This window comes from Takifugu flavidus, chromosome 6 (assembly GCF_003711565.1).
Source record: "Takifugu flavidus isolate HTHZ2018 chromosome 6, ASM371156v2, whole genome shotgun sequence".
NCBI classification, from domain to species: Eukaryota; Metazoa; Chordata; class Actinopteri; order Tetraodontiformes; family Tetraodontidae; genus Takifugu; species Takifugu flavidus.
Genome location: NC_079525.1, coordinates 9,358,897 through 9,374,566, shown reverse-complemented (window position 1 = coordinate 9,374,566; position 15,670 = coordinate 9,358,897). Strand labels below are relative to the sequence as shown.

General features: G+C 45.8%; 1 long non-coding RNA gene across 1 annotated transcript; it reads left to right on the top strand.

Moving 5' to 3' along the window:
- The first annotated feature begins 8,479 nt into the window (after positions 1-8,479).
- LOC130527551 (uncharacterized) lies at positions 8,480-14,821 on the top strand. The gene is made up of 2 exons (XR_008951053.1): positions 8,480-11,506; positions 13,538-14,821. It is a non-coding gene; the product is annotated as an uncharacterized LOC130527551 (long non-coding RNA).
- Positions 14,822-15,670: the final 849 nt, after the last annotated feature.

Genomic DNA, 15,670 nt, shown 5'->3' with positions numbered 1-15,670 from the left:
ATATCAATCGCAGCAGTACTACTCATCTTCTCCCTAGCACCACATAAGAAACCGGACTTCACAATTCATCTGAATGTGAACTGGAAGAGGATTATAAAGATGGACCAAGTTGCTGATGTATTTCAAGTTTACTGTCAAATCAGGTTGATCCAAGTAGGATCAAAAGGGGGGAATTGAAATGGAATTTGATTGTGAAATGTAAATTGAGTGCAGAAGGAAGGGTTGAAATGTAAATTTAGGAGAGCAGATGAAGTCCGTTTGGTTCCTCATTCATTTACAAGGAAACAAAGACCCGCGGAGGTTCAAAGAAGACCAACGTCAAACGACTGAGGGGCGACGTTCTCAGTCATTCAACTTCTTGAGCCAGCCGGAACACATGCTGTGAAGGCACCAAACTCCTGCGGTGCATGCAGCGCGCACCTACTGTGTTGACGTCCTGTGTCCTGTGCATGCAGCACACACATGCTGTGAAGACATCCTGTGTCCACGCCTCAGAGGCAGGCCTTCAGCTATATAAGATCAGAACTGTGTACATTTAGTAGAGATCTCTCCGCATGCTACCATTAAAACCATCTCCTACGCAGTAACTTAGATTAATCGTTTTCTTCTCCAAATGGCTAAAAAATACCGCGACAAGTGTTCAGAGGGGTTCCGTGAGAGGGGATCCAAGAGACTCACAGGGGGAAGGGCCCAGGCCGGACCCGCCTCGGAGACGGGGAATGTGCCCATGGAGGGGCCCAGCTGGTGCGAGAGGCCCCTCCTTCCTATGATGGTGGATGGTGTTGAAAAACTGTTTCTCGTGGATACGGGTGTGACATGGTCTGCGTTGCAACATGTAACTGACCCACCATTGTCATCAGAACAGAGGGGTAGTGGAAGGCCACCACCTGTACATGCAAAGAACTGCCCCGGTTGGATGTTCGAATAGGAGCACAATCTTTCAGCCACGCATTCCTCTATGGTCCCGACTGTCCTGCCAACCTTATGGGGTGAGACATTTTTACACTTTTAGGCTGCAATATTGACATTGCGCAAGGCGGGGGGACCCGCTCATGACCGCGTTCCGTGCGTGGGGCCCTCTCATCAGGGAGTTTTGGGCCTGTTCGCCACCTCCAAACCCCCCACATGTGACGCGTTTTTATGATAAAGATAATGACCTGACATATTAAGAATGGTTCAATTCTAATTTGGATGGGCAGCATTGGGTGGTGTCTGTATCTGGCATCGTCCTGGGACCACAGGGTGTGGCCGCACCAGTGCATCTTACACCAGAACAACTCCAACATTGCAAGATGGGCCCTGATTCAGCACCACACATCACACTAGCCGTAGCAATGGGAGGGCAGGCTAAGGCCTTGGGACCTATGGTTGCTGAAGCCAACACGATCAACGATTGGGTGTCACTGGAACTCAGAGGGTTGTGGATCTCCCCTAGCTATCCTAAATTTAGATTCATCAAAATTAGCTGCGAGATAGCTGTGGTCCTGCAGCACTGACAGCTCCAACGACGTCACGGGGCGGAGGACTCTAACGGCCGAGATGAAAATTTCTGGATCCCCTCTGAATTGGCAGTAATTAAAGTGGCGGCGCACAGGAGTGATGGGACCATTCACTCCAAGGGAAATGCGGTTGCAGATAAAGCTGTAAAAGAGGCAGCAGGACTGGATCTGCTGGGGATGTACATAGTGAACACAGTGGAGAATAAACAAATAGAGGACTTAAGACCCCGTACACTTGAAGAGTGGGGGCACGCGCAAGCAGAATGGGCAAAACAATCCAGTCTCATTTTAAGAACAAACAAGGTATTGTTTAAAATACTTAACTATATGTGTTCAAGTTTTTCCCTCCAGATCCCACCAGAAAAGAAGGAGAGACCAGACCTCACAAAGGAGGAGTACCTGCCATTGAAGGTCCTTAAGAGGAAGTGGCAGGAACCGAGGTGGACGGGCTCACATCGAGCGATAACGCGCACTGACACAGCTGTCCGGTTTGAAGGAAAGGGCGACACTTGGTACCACCTCTCACAGTGTGCCAAGGTACTGAAAACCGCAGACGTGAAAGAGAGCAGTAAGGGGTCTGCGACGTCAGAAACCCCCAACGCGCAACAGATGAAGTGCTAGTAACCTCTCCCTGCAACGACAATGATGGATGCGATGGTGCTGGGATGCCTGCTGGAAAAGGAGGAGGTGGAGGAACATCTGGACCCAGAATCGACATCGGGACGGCGCTCATCGGGATGAACGCCGAAGTGGAGATGACCGTCGAATGGTTTATTGATAATATGCATGTCTGCTTTGCTTTGGGCTGTTGCAATCTTTGCATCTATAATGATATGTGTAGCTGTGCACAGGTGTGGAATGCTAACTCAGAAAAGCAGATCATTAAGGGAAGGGGGTCATCCACGAGCCAAACGAGATGCACCACGCTAATGCCCCGCAGCGATCACATTGAAATACACGATGGGGGCCCCTACCTCTTTTCAATTCGATTTATTTGACGTCATCAACTGTCGTGGGAATCCCACTAAGTGGAGAGGGTATGATGTCTACTTGTTATGAACCTGGTCCAATTCAATTCTCATGCTCGTACAATGGCGTTGATCAAAATACACTTAATGTCACCACCACAATACCAGAAAAGAAGGGTGACGCCCTCCCCCAAGGTATAATAGCACGATAGGAGGTAACTCCTCCCAGCAGATAAGAACGTTTGACTATTCGGCTCTAAAACCAATAGACATAATACAACTGAGCACAGGAATGGGGACTGACAATATTTAGCTAGATTGGTTGGCGAGCGAGGCAAAGGATAAAATTAGTGGAGAGTGCATCGCATGCGCTGCAGGGCGGCCACATTTGTTCACCGAGCCGGCTCCTCTGCATTTTGATGACGATTGGGGATGTCAGTGCATGATGGCACTAACCAGAGAAAACACTCCGATAAACTGTACACAATTGGCTACTATTTACCCACCAATTAGCAACAAATGCACTGCAGGACTTTTCAAAACCACGGAGGGGCGCACCAAACCGGTATGTGTGCTTTAATTTCACAGGAAAATTGTGGAAAAATGGGGAGATTGTGGAGGATTGTGCAATCAGACAATTGAGGGTGATGCCTCTCAGATAGGGTCGTTAGCTAGAGCAGGACTATTTTGGTACTGTGGGCATGGATTGCATACAAAGATGCAGGCAGGAGTGAAAGGAAGGTGTGCAATGGTAAGACTGATTGATAACAGGATGAGTATGAATAGACCGACAACATCAGCAGGCCTAACAGCCCAATGCTGACAACATGTCTCCCCCAGAAGGAAGAGGAGCTCATCTGCGTTCGATCTGTCCCACGTATATAGATGCAATAGGAGTCCCTAGGGGAGTTCCCGAGGAGTATAAATTGACTAATTAAGTGGCGGCTGGGTTTGAAAATCTTCCAATCATTGCAACGCTCTTCCCAATGACATCGAATAAGAATGTGGACCGGATAAATTATGTGCACTATAATGTTCAAAGATTAGCAAACCTGACGAGAGATGCAGTGGAGGGACTTGCAGAGCAACTGTCAGCAACCTCTATGGTAGCGATGCAAAATAGAATGGCCTTAGACATGCTGCTGGCTGAGAAAGGGGGTGTGTGTTATATGTTTGGAGAAATGTGCTGCACCGTTATCCCCAATAATAGGGCTCCGGACGGCTCTGTAACTAAAGCTCTAGAAGGACTGAGGTCCCTCTCTCGTGAATTGGCAGAGAACTCAGGTGTGGAGTATAGACTTGGCATTTGGATGACCCAGATGTTTGGCAAATGGAAAGGGTTGATTTTTCCTATATTTACTTCTTTAGCCGTTTTTACCGCTATTATTATTACGTGCGGCTGCTGTTGTATCCCATGTGTCCGAGCTTTGTGTGTACGCTTTATTACTGTTGCTGTGGAAAAGGGATCTACCGATCCCAAGATGATAATGTCTCTCCTGTCGGCCTCTAAGGAAGGAGAAGAAGAGGACGGACAACGAGAGGAATGGATGTGATCTCTATTTAGAGATCAACGGGGAATGTTGTGAAATATCGCAAATTGCATTTTATGTTATTGCTATTTTAATAAAAGTAGGGTAGTTTCATAGGTAAAGCGAGAAGGATTAAATGTGGCTATGTGTGAGCATGTTTAGTAAGGACAAAAGAAGAATGTGTAATATCTGCTTAGGTTAGGCTAGTCACGCCTGGGCGCCTCTGAGTATGCTGAGAACCGCTTCAAGGTAGTCAAAGAAGCCTTGGCCACCCACATGGCCATGGACATGTGTGATATGGTGCCGTGGTAAAAATGTGTAGTCAAAACATGAGCAACGTGACTCAGCAGGCATAAACTCGCCCCCGCCTGTGTGAGAAAATGTAACTAATGCAGTCTATGTAACTAAGATACGCTTCCTGCTATATAACCTTGGCTGTATTGAAATAAAAGGAGACAATGCTGGGGGAGAGAGTGAGTCTCCAGGACAGCGCGAAGGCAGACGTGTCTGTAACGGAGCGGGACTCCCCTTGGCCAAGGTAGAAAAGGAACTTTGACGTGTGGTCTCAAGTTGTGGTGAACTTCGGTTGTGCGCCTGTCTGAGTACACTTCTGAGGATTTCGACGTCATGGACCACTGGCATATTAATGATCTGAGTGGTCATCTGAGAGTCACTGGCAGGACAAATTGAGGACAAGGAAAAATTGAGGAAGTGGCTGATATCGAGAAAACATACCAGTGGCTGACAAAGGCCGGACTGAAAGACAGCACAGAGGCACTAATCATGGCTGCACAAGAACAGGCCCTGCGCACCAGAGCAATAGAGGCCAGGGTCTACCATACCAGACAAGACCCCAGGTGCAGACTGTGTGGAGATGCCCCTGAGACAGTCCAGCACATCACAGCAGGGTGCAAGATGCTGGCAGGCAAGGCATACATGGAATGGCATAACCAGGTGGCTGGCATAGTATACAGGAACATCTGCACTGAGTATGGGCTGGAGGTCCCAGGGACCAGGTGGGAGACACCTCCGAAAGTGGTGGAGAACGAGCAGGCCAAGATCCTGTGGGACTTCCACCGGAAGACAGTGGTGGTGATAGATGTAGCAATCCCGAGTGATAGCAACATCAGGAAGAAGGAACACAAGAAGCTGGAGAAGTACCAAGGGCTGAAGGAGGAGATGGAGAGAATGTGGTGGATGAAGGCAACAGTGGTCCCAGTGGTGATTGGGGCACTAGGGGCAGTAACACCCAACCTGAGTAGATGGCTCCAACAGATACCAGGAACCACACCAGAGATCTCTGTCCAGACGAGCGCAGTCCTAGGAACAGCTAAGATCCTGCGCAGAACCCTCAGACTCCCAAGCCTCTGGTAGAGGACCCTAGTCTGAAGGAAGGAGGCACCGCCCAGGAGGGCGAGGAAGAGAAAATATATATATAAAATATATAATAATATATATATATACATATTATAAGCATTATATGCATACATACATAAATATAGAATAAAATAGAAATAAAATTACATCATAAACATTAAAACAATTAATGTTATTGAATGGTTTGGACCTGAGCTGATGCATAAGTCCGGTCAAGAGAGCTCAGCTCTGACAGAGAGGGATGAATTCTACAGTTTGATGGCGGACGTCAGGAAGGACTTCCTGTACCGTTCCTTAGAGCAGCGAGGCTGCAGGAGTCTGTTGCTGAAGCTGCTTCTCAGTTTGTCCACTGTGTTATGGAGGGGGTGGGAGGGATTGTCCATGATTGTCCGCAGTTTCAACACCATCCTGTCCCTCACCACCTCGTCTAAGTTTGCAAGTTTAAATCCAACAACAGACCCTGCCTTTTTAATGAGTTTGTTGAGTCTGTTGGCATCCTTTGCTTTAATGCCTGCACCCCAGCACACTACAGCAAAGAAGATGGTGCTAGCCATGACAGACTGATAGAACATGTGGAGCATCGTGCTGCAAACACTGAAGGACCTGAGTCTCCTGAGGAAATAGAGTCTGCTCATGGCCTTCTTGTAAACAGCATCGGTGTTTGTGGACCACTCCAGTTTATTGTCCAGCTGAACACCCTGTAAGATGGGACTATTTCCAAATCTTTCCCACTAATGCAGACTGGGGAGGGTGGGGACTTTTACTGAAATCCACCACCATCTCCGTCATCTTGATCACGTTGAGCTGCAGAAGGTTCTCCCTGCTCCACCTAACAAAACTCTCCACAAGGTCCCTGTATTCATCCTCCTGTCCATTCTCCACAAATCCGACTATGACTGTGTCATCCGAGTACTTCTGGAGATGACATGTCTCAGAGTGGTACTGGAAGTCAGCTGTGTAGGTGGTGAACAGAAAGGGGGAGAGCACAGTTCCTTGGGGAGCTCCTGTGTTGCTCATCAGGGGGTCGGACATACAGCTCCGCAGTCTCACAAACTGTGGTCGACTTGTCAGGTAGTCCTCAATCCAAGCGACAAGGGGAGCATCCATCCACATGTTCTCCAACTTAGCCCTCAGCAGTCTTGGCTGGATGGTGTTGGTGAAGAAGCAGAAGAGAAGTCAAAGAACATGACCCACACTGTGGTGTTTAGTCTGTCCAAGGAGGAGTAAGCCCTCTGTAGCAAGCATATTACCGCGTCATCAACCCCCACCTTGGGCTGATAGGCAAACTGCAGAGGGTCCTGAAAGGGGCTCACCAGAGGTCTGATGTGTGACAGCACCAGCCGCTCCATGACCTTCATAATGTGGGAGGTCAGTGCTATTGGCCTGTAGTCACTCGGTGCCACAGGATGGGTCTTCTTCGGCACCGGGACCAGGCAGGATGTCTTCCAAAGCACTGGGATCCTCTGAAGATGAAGGCTCTGGTTGAACAGGTGCTGCAGTATTCCACACAGCTGCCTGGAGCAGTTCTTCGGCACTCGTGGGCTGATGCCGTCTGGTCCGGCAGCCTTTCTCTGGTTGAGCCTCTCCAGCTCTCTCCTCACCTGGCTAGGCGTTAAGGATAGTCATGTCGGGGGGATGGGTGACATGTTGGTATCCATGTAGGGTGTCAGCAGGGGGGAGGGGGAAGAAGTTGGCAGAGGTGTTAGGGGGTCTGGGAGGTGTGAAGGGGACCCATTGTTATCCAGAGGAATATTGGGACAGCTGGGGAGGGAGAGCTAGAATCAAACCTGTTGAAAAACTGGTTCAACTCATTAGCTTGGTCCACGCTCCCATCAGCTGACCGTATTCCTTTCTTCTGGAAGCCAGTGATTGTTCTCATCCCACTCCAAACATCCCTGGTCTGGTTCCTCTCCAGTCTGCTCTCCAGCTTCTTCCTATAGGTGTCCTTGCTCTCCTTCAGACTGCGTTTCAGTTCCTTCTGTACTCTCCTGAGCTCAGCCGGGTCCCCAGCAGTGAAGGCCCTCTTCTTCTTGTTCAAAAGGGCCTTCAGGTCACTTGTCACCCATGGTTTGTTGTTTGGGTAACAGCGTACCTTCTTGGTGGGGACGGAGTTCTCAGTGCAGAACTTGATGTAGTCAGAAACACAGTCTGTCAGTCCATCCAGGTCCTCACCATGTGGTTCACAGAGAGCAGACCAGTTGGTGGTCTCCAGGGCATCCCGCAGACAGTCCATGGCACCATTTGACCATTTCATAACAGTCCTCATAGTGACTGATTGCTGCTTAACCACAGGTGTGTATGATGGGGAGAGCAGCACGAGATTATGGTCAGACTTGCCTAGCGGAGGGAGTGCAGTGGAGGTGCATGAATTGGTGACATTAGCATACAGTAAATCCAAAGTCTTAACGTCTCTTGTGCTGCACTGGACATATTGATGGAATGTAGGGAGCGTGGACCTAAGGGAGGCATGATTGAAGTCACCTGTGATGAGGATAAGGGCTCCAGGATGTTTATTCTGCAGGGTATGAGAGACAGCAGTGACAGAGATAATACAGTGGGACGTTCATGTTCGCCAGTCGGAGGTATATAAACAGTGATGGCGATGACATTAATAAACTCCCGTGGCAAATAGTATGGATGGAGTCCGATAGCAATAAGTTCCACGTCGGGACTGCACACGCGCTCCTTGACGTGAATATGCTCCGGGTTGCACCACCTGTTGCTAATGAACACGGCAAGTCCCCCTCCTTTCTTCTTACCGGCCGCGGTGGTGTCTCGGTCCGCTTGCACAGTGCTGAAGCCGGCGATCGTCACATTAGAGTCCGGTATCAGTCCATGGACCCATGTCTCCGTGAAACACATGATACTGGCCTCTCTGTACTCCCGCTGTGTCCGTGTGAGTGCCTCCAGCTTGTCCATCTTATTTGCCAGGGACCTGACATTCCCTGTTATGACCGCGGGGATGCAGGGTTTAAAACGTCGCCTCTTCATCCTCTGTTTAACCCCAGCCTTACTCCCTCATTGTTTCCTCCTCAGTTCCTTCTGGATTTGGGGCTTCTCTCCGACCACGAAGGATGGTGGTCTTAGAGCCATCAGCAGTCTTAATCCAGATTGCTAAATATGGCAACACCAAATCAGCACATCTGTCTGTCAGGGTTTGCCAACTCGTCACATGTCACTCTGAGGCCTGTTGGGATGAAGCCAATGGTGACAGAGACAACCGTAGTCTGGTTGTCAACACTAAAACAGATAAATGAAACGGAAGATTCCTGATCAGAGGAAGTGGGATTAGGATTAAAACAGTGGCAATTTGTTGCAATGTCTTACTGAATGTGTGTGTGTGTGTGTGTGTGTGCCTGTTTTTCTCATTACAGGATTAAAGAGCATCTGGTTCAGTGCTTTCACTTAACGTCACAGGAGAACTAATACACTGTTGTTTTATACTGGTGAAAACACGTGTGCGTGTGTGCGTGCGTGTGCGTGTGGGTCCTTCAGCACCACTGCATCAGTGTGTCTGTGTGAGACGAATGATATACGTATGCCATCCAGATTTGGATGAAGTGGAGGAGAACATGACAGCACAAATGAAGATGGTGTTTGTCACACTGGGATTGTGCTGTGTGTGCTGTGTATAAAGGTGTACAACAAGCTGTTGCTGTTTTCTGGTTTTGTCAGTGAGTCCAGGGTTGATGCACATAACCCCTACATGAATGTGGGATCAAACAAGCTACCGTAAATTCTGGACTACAGAGCACACCTGATTAAAAGCCGCATAATCTAATTTTAGAAAGAAAATCATTTTTGTACTTATACAAGCCGCACCGGATTTTAAGCCGCAGGTACAGTATCCCACTTAGTAATATGAAAAATGAGCTCAAAAACATTCATTACTGATATATTCAGATTCAGGTCCTTTATCGTACCACACGGGGAAATTTACAGCGCAACAACAGCAAGAGCACGCAGAGAAAAATAAAAAAAAGGAATAAAATTGGGAATATACAAAGAGGATGTATATATACAATAATCCAGATAAATGGGTACTCAGCCCCTGTATACCTGTACATAGTACAGAGGATGAATACAATATACATATCAGAATATATAATATTCAGATTGTGCTAGTGGGTGTTATGTTTATTGTGCAGTCTGACAGCTGACAGATACCTCTCCTTCACACAGCGAGGGTGGAGCATCCGCTCACTGAAGGAGCTACCCAGTGCTGCCAGGGTGTCCTGTAGGGGGTGGGACGTGTTGTTCAACATGGATGACAGCGTAGCCATCATCCTCCTGTTTCCCACCACCTCCACCGAGTCCAGTGGATATCCCAGGACAGAGCAAGCCCTCCTTACCAGTCTGTCCATCCTCTTCCTGTCCCTGTCTGTGATGCTACTGGACAAGCAGACTATCCCATAAAAGATAGCTGATCCCACCACAGAGTCATAGAAAGTCCTCTGGAGTGGTCCCTGCACTCCAAAAGACCTCAGCTACCTGAGCAGGAACAGTCTGTTATTGCCCTTCTTGACAAGGGCGTCTGTATTGTGTGTCCAGTCCAGGTTATTGTTTAGGTGAACACCCATGTACTTGTAGGACTCCACCACGTCAACATCAGGATGTTCACCGGTGCAGGCGGGGGGTTGTTACGCCTGCGGAGATCCACCACCAGCTCCCTGGTTTTGCTAGCGTTGATCTGGAGGTTGTTCCACAGGCTCCAGTTCACAAAGTCCTGAATAAGTCCTCTGTACTCCGTATCATCCCCATCAGTGATGAGGCCGACAGCAGCAGAGTCGTCAGAGACCATCTGGAGGTGAAATGATGACGTACTGTTTGAAAAGTCCACGGTGTAGAGGGTGAACAGGAAAGGAGCCAGAACTGTTCCCTGCGGAACACCAGTGCTGCAGAGAAGCCAATCTGACTCAGAGCCCTTCACCCTCATAAACTGTGGTCTTTGTGTGAGGTAGTCCAGAATCCATGTTGTGAGGTGGTGATCCACCCCAGCTACCTGCAACTTGTCCCCCAGCATCCTGGGCTGGATGGTGTTGAATGCACTGGAGAAATCAACAAACATGATCCTCACAGTGCTTCCAGCCTTCTCCAGGTGAGTGAGGGAGGTTTGGAGGAGGTAGATGACGGATATTTTTATACTGTAAGAAATGAGTCACTGACAACGATTGACAGACAGGTAAGAAACAACATCCACTCTTTTCACTTGTATGTTTATACAGAGACCTTAAATCCAATTTTTATCACATGTAAGGATTTTTTAACTTTTAATTTAATCTTCTTAGCAACATAAACAAATATAATGTACCAGTAAATGCTTTTTTTTTTAACGGTGTCTGTAATGCAGCTACTTTGTATCAGCTACACACAAATTATGTTGCTTATGCTTTTTTACTCAAACAATGAACAATCTAAAACACCCCGATGGCCCACCTTTAAAATCTTCTATTTTCATCACGGTGGCGATTGCTTTTGCCTTCCGTCTGATTTGTACAGCAGAGAAACACCGCGGCCGCCTGCTCTCTGTGTGTTGACCCAGTCTTCCAGAAAGTTTTCATGCTCGGGCCAAATGCTATGTTTACGTCTAAAAGCTTTTGTCGTCTTTTTGCTTTGGATCAGTTCTTCAGGCTGGCGTCTCCACCTTCTCACCATTGATTCATTTATGCCAAGATTACGTGTGGCAGCTCGATTTCCTTCTTCAACTGCCAGAGTGATCGCTTTTAACTTAAAAGTCACATCATATGCTTTTCTTTTAGTATTTTCCATGTTGATGAGGGTTAGTAAAAATTACTGATTCACAATAGTTGTGAATCAGTGTGCTTGACTGATCATACAATTTCATTGGACCTCTGTCTGGACCTCTCATCAATTTTATTTTCAATTTTAAGTGGCACCGTAGATGTTCTGTCTCTCAGTTTTGTGTTGTTTGTTCCTTTTCCGGAGGTTTGTTTGTTAGATGTAAGTTGTCAATTTGCAGTCGATCCTGTCGCGCTGCCATTTAGTGGAGTAGGGTGGAGACAGTAAGTACGTCGAGCGCCAGATAACAGTGCTGCGGAACACGGAAAACGGGTTGCTCTTGGATCCAATCCGGTTACTTCTTTTACTTTTGCACTTCTCAAAGGCATAATCTGTAAGTAATATCTTTTACGATTGTAGCCGCTACTCAAAATGTACGTTTTTACATTGAAACCGAAAGTTAAGTATTGTGATCTTTTTCTTGCAGTTTTACAAAAATAAAGTGGATCGGTAAAAACCACAGAACGCTTCACGAGTGGTTACTGAAGCCATATGTTTAGCTCGCTGCCGATGCTAAAGCGCTTAGCCGAGGGCAGAAGAGTAGAATAAGCCGCAGTGTTTAAAGTGTAGAAAAAAAAGTAGCGGCTTATAGTCTGGAATTTACGGTATTTAAACTGACCAGAGTTTAGCCAGCAGCTAATCAACAGTCAAAATGTTTGTAATTACTTGATACTCTGCTTTTGAATCTCTCCTTGCTTCCACTGACAGCACTCTTTCTCCCTTAAATGTTCAATGTGAACATTTCCATAAATCATCATGGTGCAGTAAATGCTGCATACCCAAATCTACAGACTCACATTATAGTAATAATAACACAATAATCCTCTAATACAAAGTTTACCAACGACATTTCAAAGTAAATTTCTAGGCACAAAAAACAAATAAATAATCTTCCCATGGATGCCATCAATACTTTCTTCAACTAATTATCTTGTTTTTGATTCACTGTAACATGGAGCAAAAATATAAAGACAAAGAATTAATCCATGCCTGATTTATGCCTAATGGAGATGGATTATCAAGCAGAGGAACATGATTGTCCCCAGAGGATGCTCATGTGTGTATGTGTGTGTGTGTGTGTGTGGTGTGTGTGTGTGTGAGAGAGAGAGAGAGAGAGAGAGAAAGAGAAAGAAAGAGAGAAGAGAGTGGGGGACTGTGGTAAAAATGCCCACAATAACTGCCTGATTTTATGGTCGACTACTAGTGCCTCCATAATTTGTGTTACCTGCCCCCAATAAGGGGGTGAGGGAGTGTTTCAGGAGTTCAGACACACTCATTTATTACCCACTCTCATCCCATTTTGTGGAGATGTGTGTTTCCATATTTATTCTGGTAATAAAATAAAACTTTATCTGTAAATGCTTCATGATACAAAGTTTACCAGCATCTCCATCATAGCACTTAGATTTTACCAGTTATCCCAGTAGTATACACTCAGCTGCTGGTAAAATATCAGATACCAAATGTAACCTCCCCCTACATCTCTGTAGGGCACTTTTGGCATCTTTTTTAAATTTTGCCAACAATATATTATGAGGTTTAGTGGCACTAATGCACAAGCAACACATAATCCCATCCTGACACACTCTTAGAAGGCTTGTGTAAACTCATTTTATTGTCTTTGGGTGTCACTCAGACAGGCCAGCATGCTGCCATTGAATGGAATGTCTCTTTAATACACTCACGGAGCTCATAAAGCCTTGTATGAATATTCATAGAGCTTAGTTGCGTTAGTTTGAGATTACACATTGTAATGACTCCACTTTGTGCTTTTCAGAAGTCAGAGCAGCTCTCAGCAAACACATCCAAATCAGAAATAGATAAACCCTTTTGGCTTTGTTCATTAGCTGTATGTTTCCCCCATAATGCTCTACCAGAGGCACCAAAAGACAGGAAAGGCTAATCAAATGTTTTCCAAGTTTATTGGAGGGCTAATGGCATTTGAAGGTCATCTGAAACCCAACCAAGTTTTGCTGAAGGGAACAAAAGAAATTAAACATCCCAAATAACAGCCTCTGTTCCAATTGTTGCATCTTCTTCTTTCTTCTTTTGATTGTCAGCTGTTTTCTGGACCGTTCAGTCTGCTGATGACCTTTAAATCTGTGTGTGCCTCCTGCTATGTGCATGTCATTACCTCTGTGTCCTGATGCAGCAGTGCCCTCTCTGTCTTCTGTCATCTTATCCTATTTTCTTCATTGATTACTTTTCAGCGGCTGAAAAGCGGAGTTTTGTTTCTCCCTGTTAGCAATGACGCAGCTCTCTGTGTGTCTCTGCCCAAGTTTTAGTTCTCAAAATTGTGCTGATCTTTTATCGCTCAACTTTCCACTCTTCTGTTGTGTGTTTGGTCCCACCTGGACACGTGCAGATTCTGAGCCCTGATGCAGCCCGAAGATGAAGACCTTTGCTGTTTGAAGATGGTTGAATGACTTTTGCTAAACCCTGATAGTTCTTCTGCCATCAATGTGAATGTAGACACTTCTCATGGCTGACTGGTCATTGAGGACCAGAAAAAGCCTCTTAGAAAAACAATCTGTTTACATCTGGGATGTAAACCAGCAGAGGGTTGAGCATGAAGGTCAACAGGCTGGGCAAAGAGGAGATATCCATCACCCAACAGAACATTTCCATAGACACCACTGCTATTTATTTTTATTTCCCTGCAAAACCCAGAAATTTCCTTTAGGTTAGCTGTGAGCTGGGCCTAGGCTAGCTTGACCTCTCCGGACATTTAGACGAGAAAATCAAGTGCTAAAAGAAACAACCTGACTGGACAACTCCTCTGCTTCTGGTGGCAGAAACAGCCTCTAACTACAGCATGCTGTCATGAGCATAGAAGTGAAAATCATTCGATTGTGATTCATTAGAACTAAATGCCTGTAAAAAAAATCACCTTTAAAACAAAGTTGAAAAAAATGACAAACAATCCTTTTTAGTAAATATAGCGAATATCCTTCCAGTATGTCCGTGTCTTGTCTAAAGTCTCAATGAGTCCATTATGAGGCTGTGTATCATGAGGTCCACAGACACAGATCCTTTATTGCCAAATAAAGGAAGCCCTGCAAAATCACAGTAATTACATCTGAAAATGTTGAATGTGAATATGAATTGAAGAGAATTGTCTTTATCTTGTTATTATGTGTTCTACCATATGTTCCTGTCTTCTCTTAGAAGTACTTTAAAAGTTAGGCATGGTAGACTCATTAGCAAATGTAATAAAGATCAGAGACATTCCTTTGACAGGATTGTTGTTTAGACCGTTGTAATCTCAGGAGCCAGTAAGGCAGGAGGTGTTAAACACCCATTATAAAACAGGACATCAGGGTGGGGTTGATAAGATTATTTGCATGAAGAATGTGAACTTTGATCTGGCCACCTAGGAAGATAATGGAGAAGAAGGACTGTACCAACACCAAATTGGACTGGAAGAAGAGGACGAGGTCATCCAAGCAGAGGAACTGGATTGGACTGTATGAGCATTGATGATTTGCATTTGTGTTTCTATAAATTACTGGGCCAAGGGATAGTTAGGTTGTCAGACTTCATGCCCTGGCAATGGACTCTGTTATTGTATGGTTATGAACTGGCCCGGAGCTCTGTAATATTTGTATCTTGAATTGGTTCTATTGTTAAATACATTTTGAAATTGGCATTATTCTTCTTGAAGTCTTCATTCAAAGAACACGCGGATTAACAGTGACACACGAGAGGTATTGCGATCCAACAGAATATGAACTGGACAGAGAATATACGCTGACACAAATGCTAATTGTCCCCCAAAAACTTGATACTGGTTCCAGAGCTTTAGATAAGCATCTCCACTTGCTGTTATATACTCACACATAATTTTAATTGACCATTACCTGGAACAACTCCGCACATCAATGTTTCTGATAGTTTACTTTTACACTGACTGACTTTTTCATCAAATCATTTTATCAATGTAATTTTGAGTGTTTTAAGTCAAGCAATTCTTTTTCTTACCCGGTTCTGAAGTTAATCCACATCCTCCCACATGTGCTGTCACCACCTGTCCTTCATTTTCCTTCATTTTCCATCTTTCTCTGCTGCTGCTCTCCTCATCTTCACCTCCCATCTCTGCTGCCTGTAACACCTCTTGTCATTATGGATAACTCCTGCTATGACACGCTGCAGCTTGTTCTATTTCTATCTCCTCTCAGACCGGTGTCTGATGTACAGCAACTGTTTGTGTGTGTGTGTGTGTGTGTGTGTGTCTGAGTGTGGGACAGACAGTTTGGGACATGTGCATACATGCATATTAGTTGCATGTCTCTGTCCTCACTTCATTTGACTTTTAATTGTAGCAGCAATAAGAGGAACTCTGGTAAAAGGAGATTTTTCAGATCACAGGCTATACATGGACGTGAAAGGATGATGATGACGTTGTCGACGATGACGACTAGGGGCAACCGTCCACAGACAAAAAGTCTCATTTCTGTGCTCTCTGGCTCCAGCGCTGATCATTAGAGCAGGCCTCCTC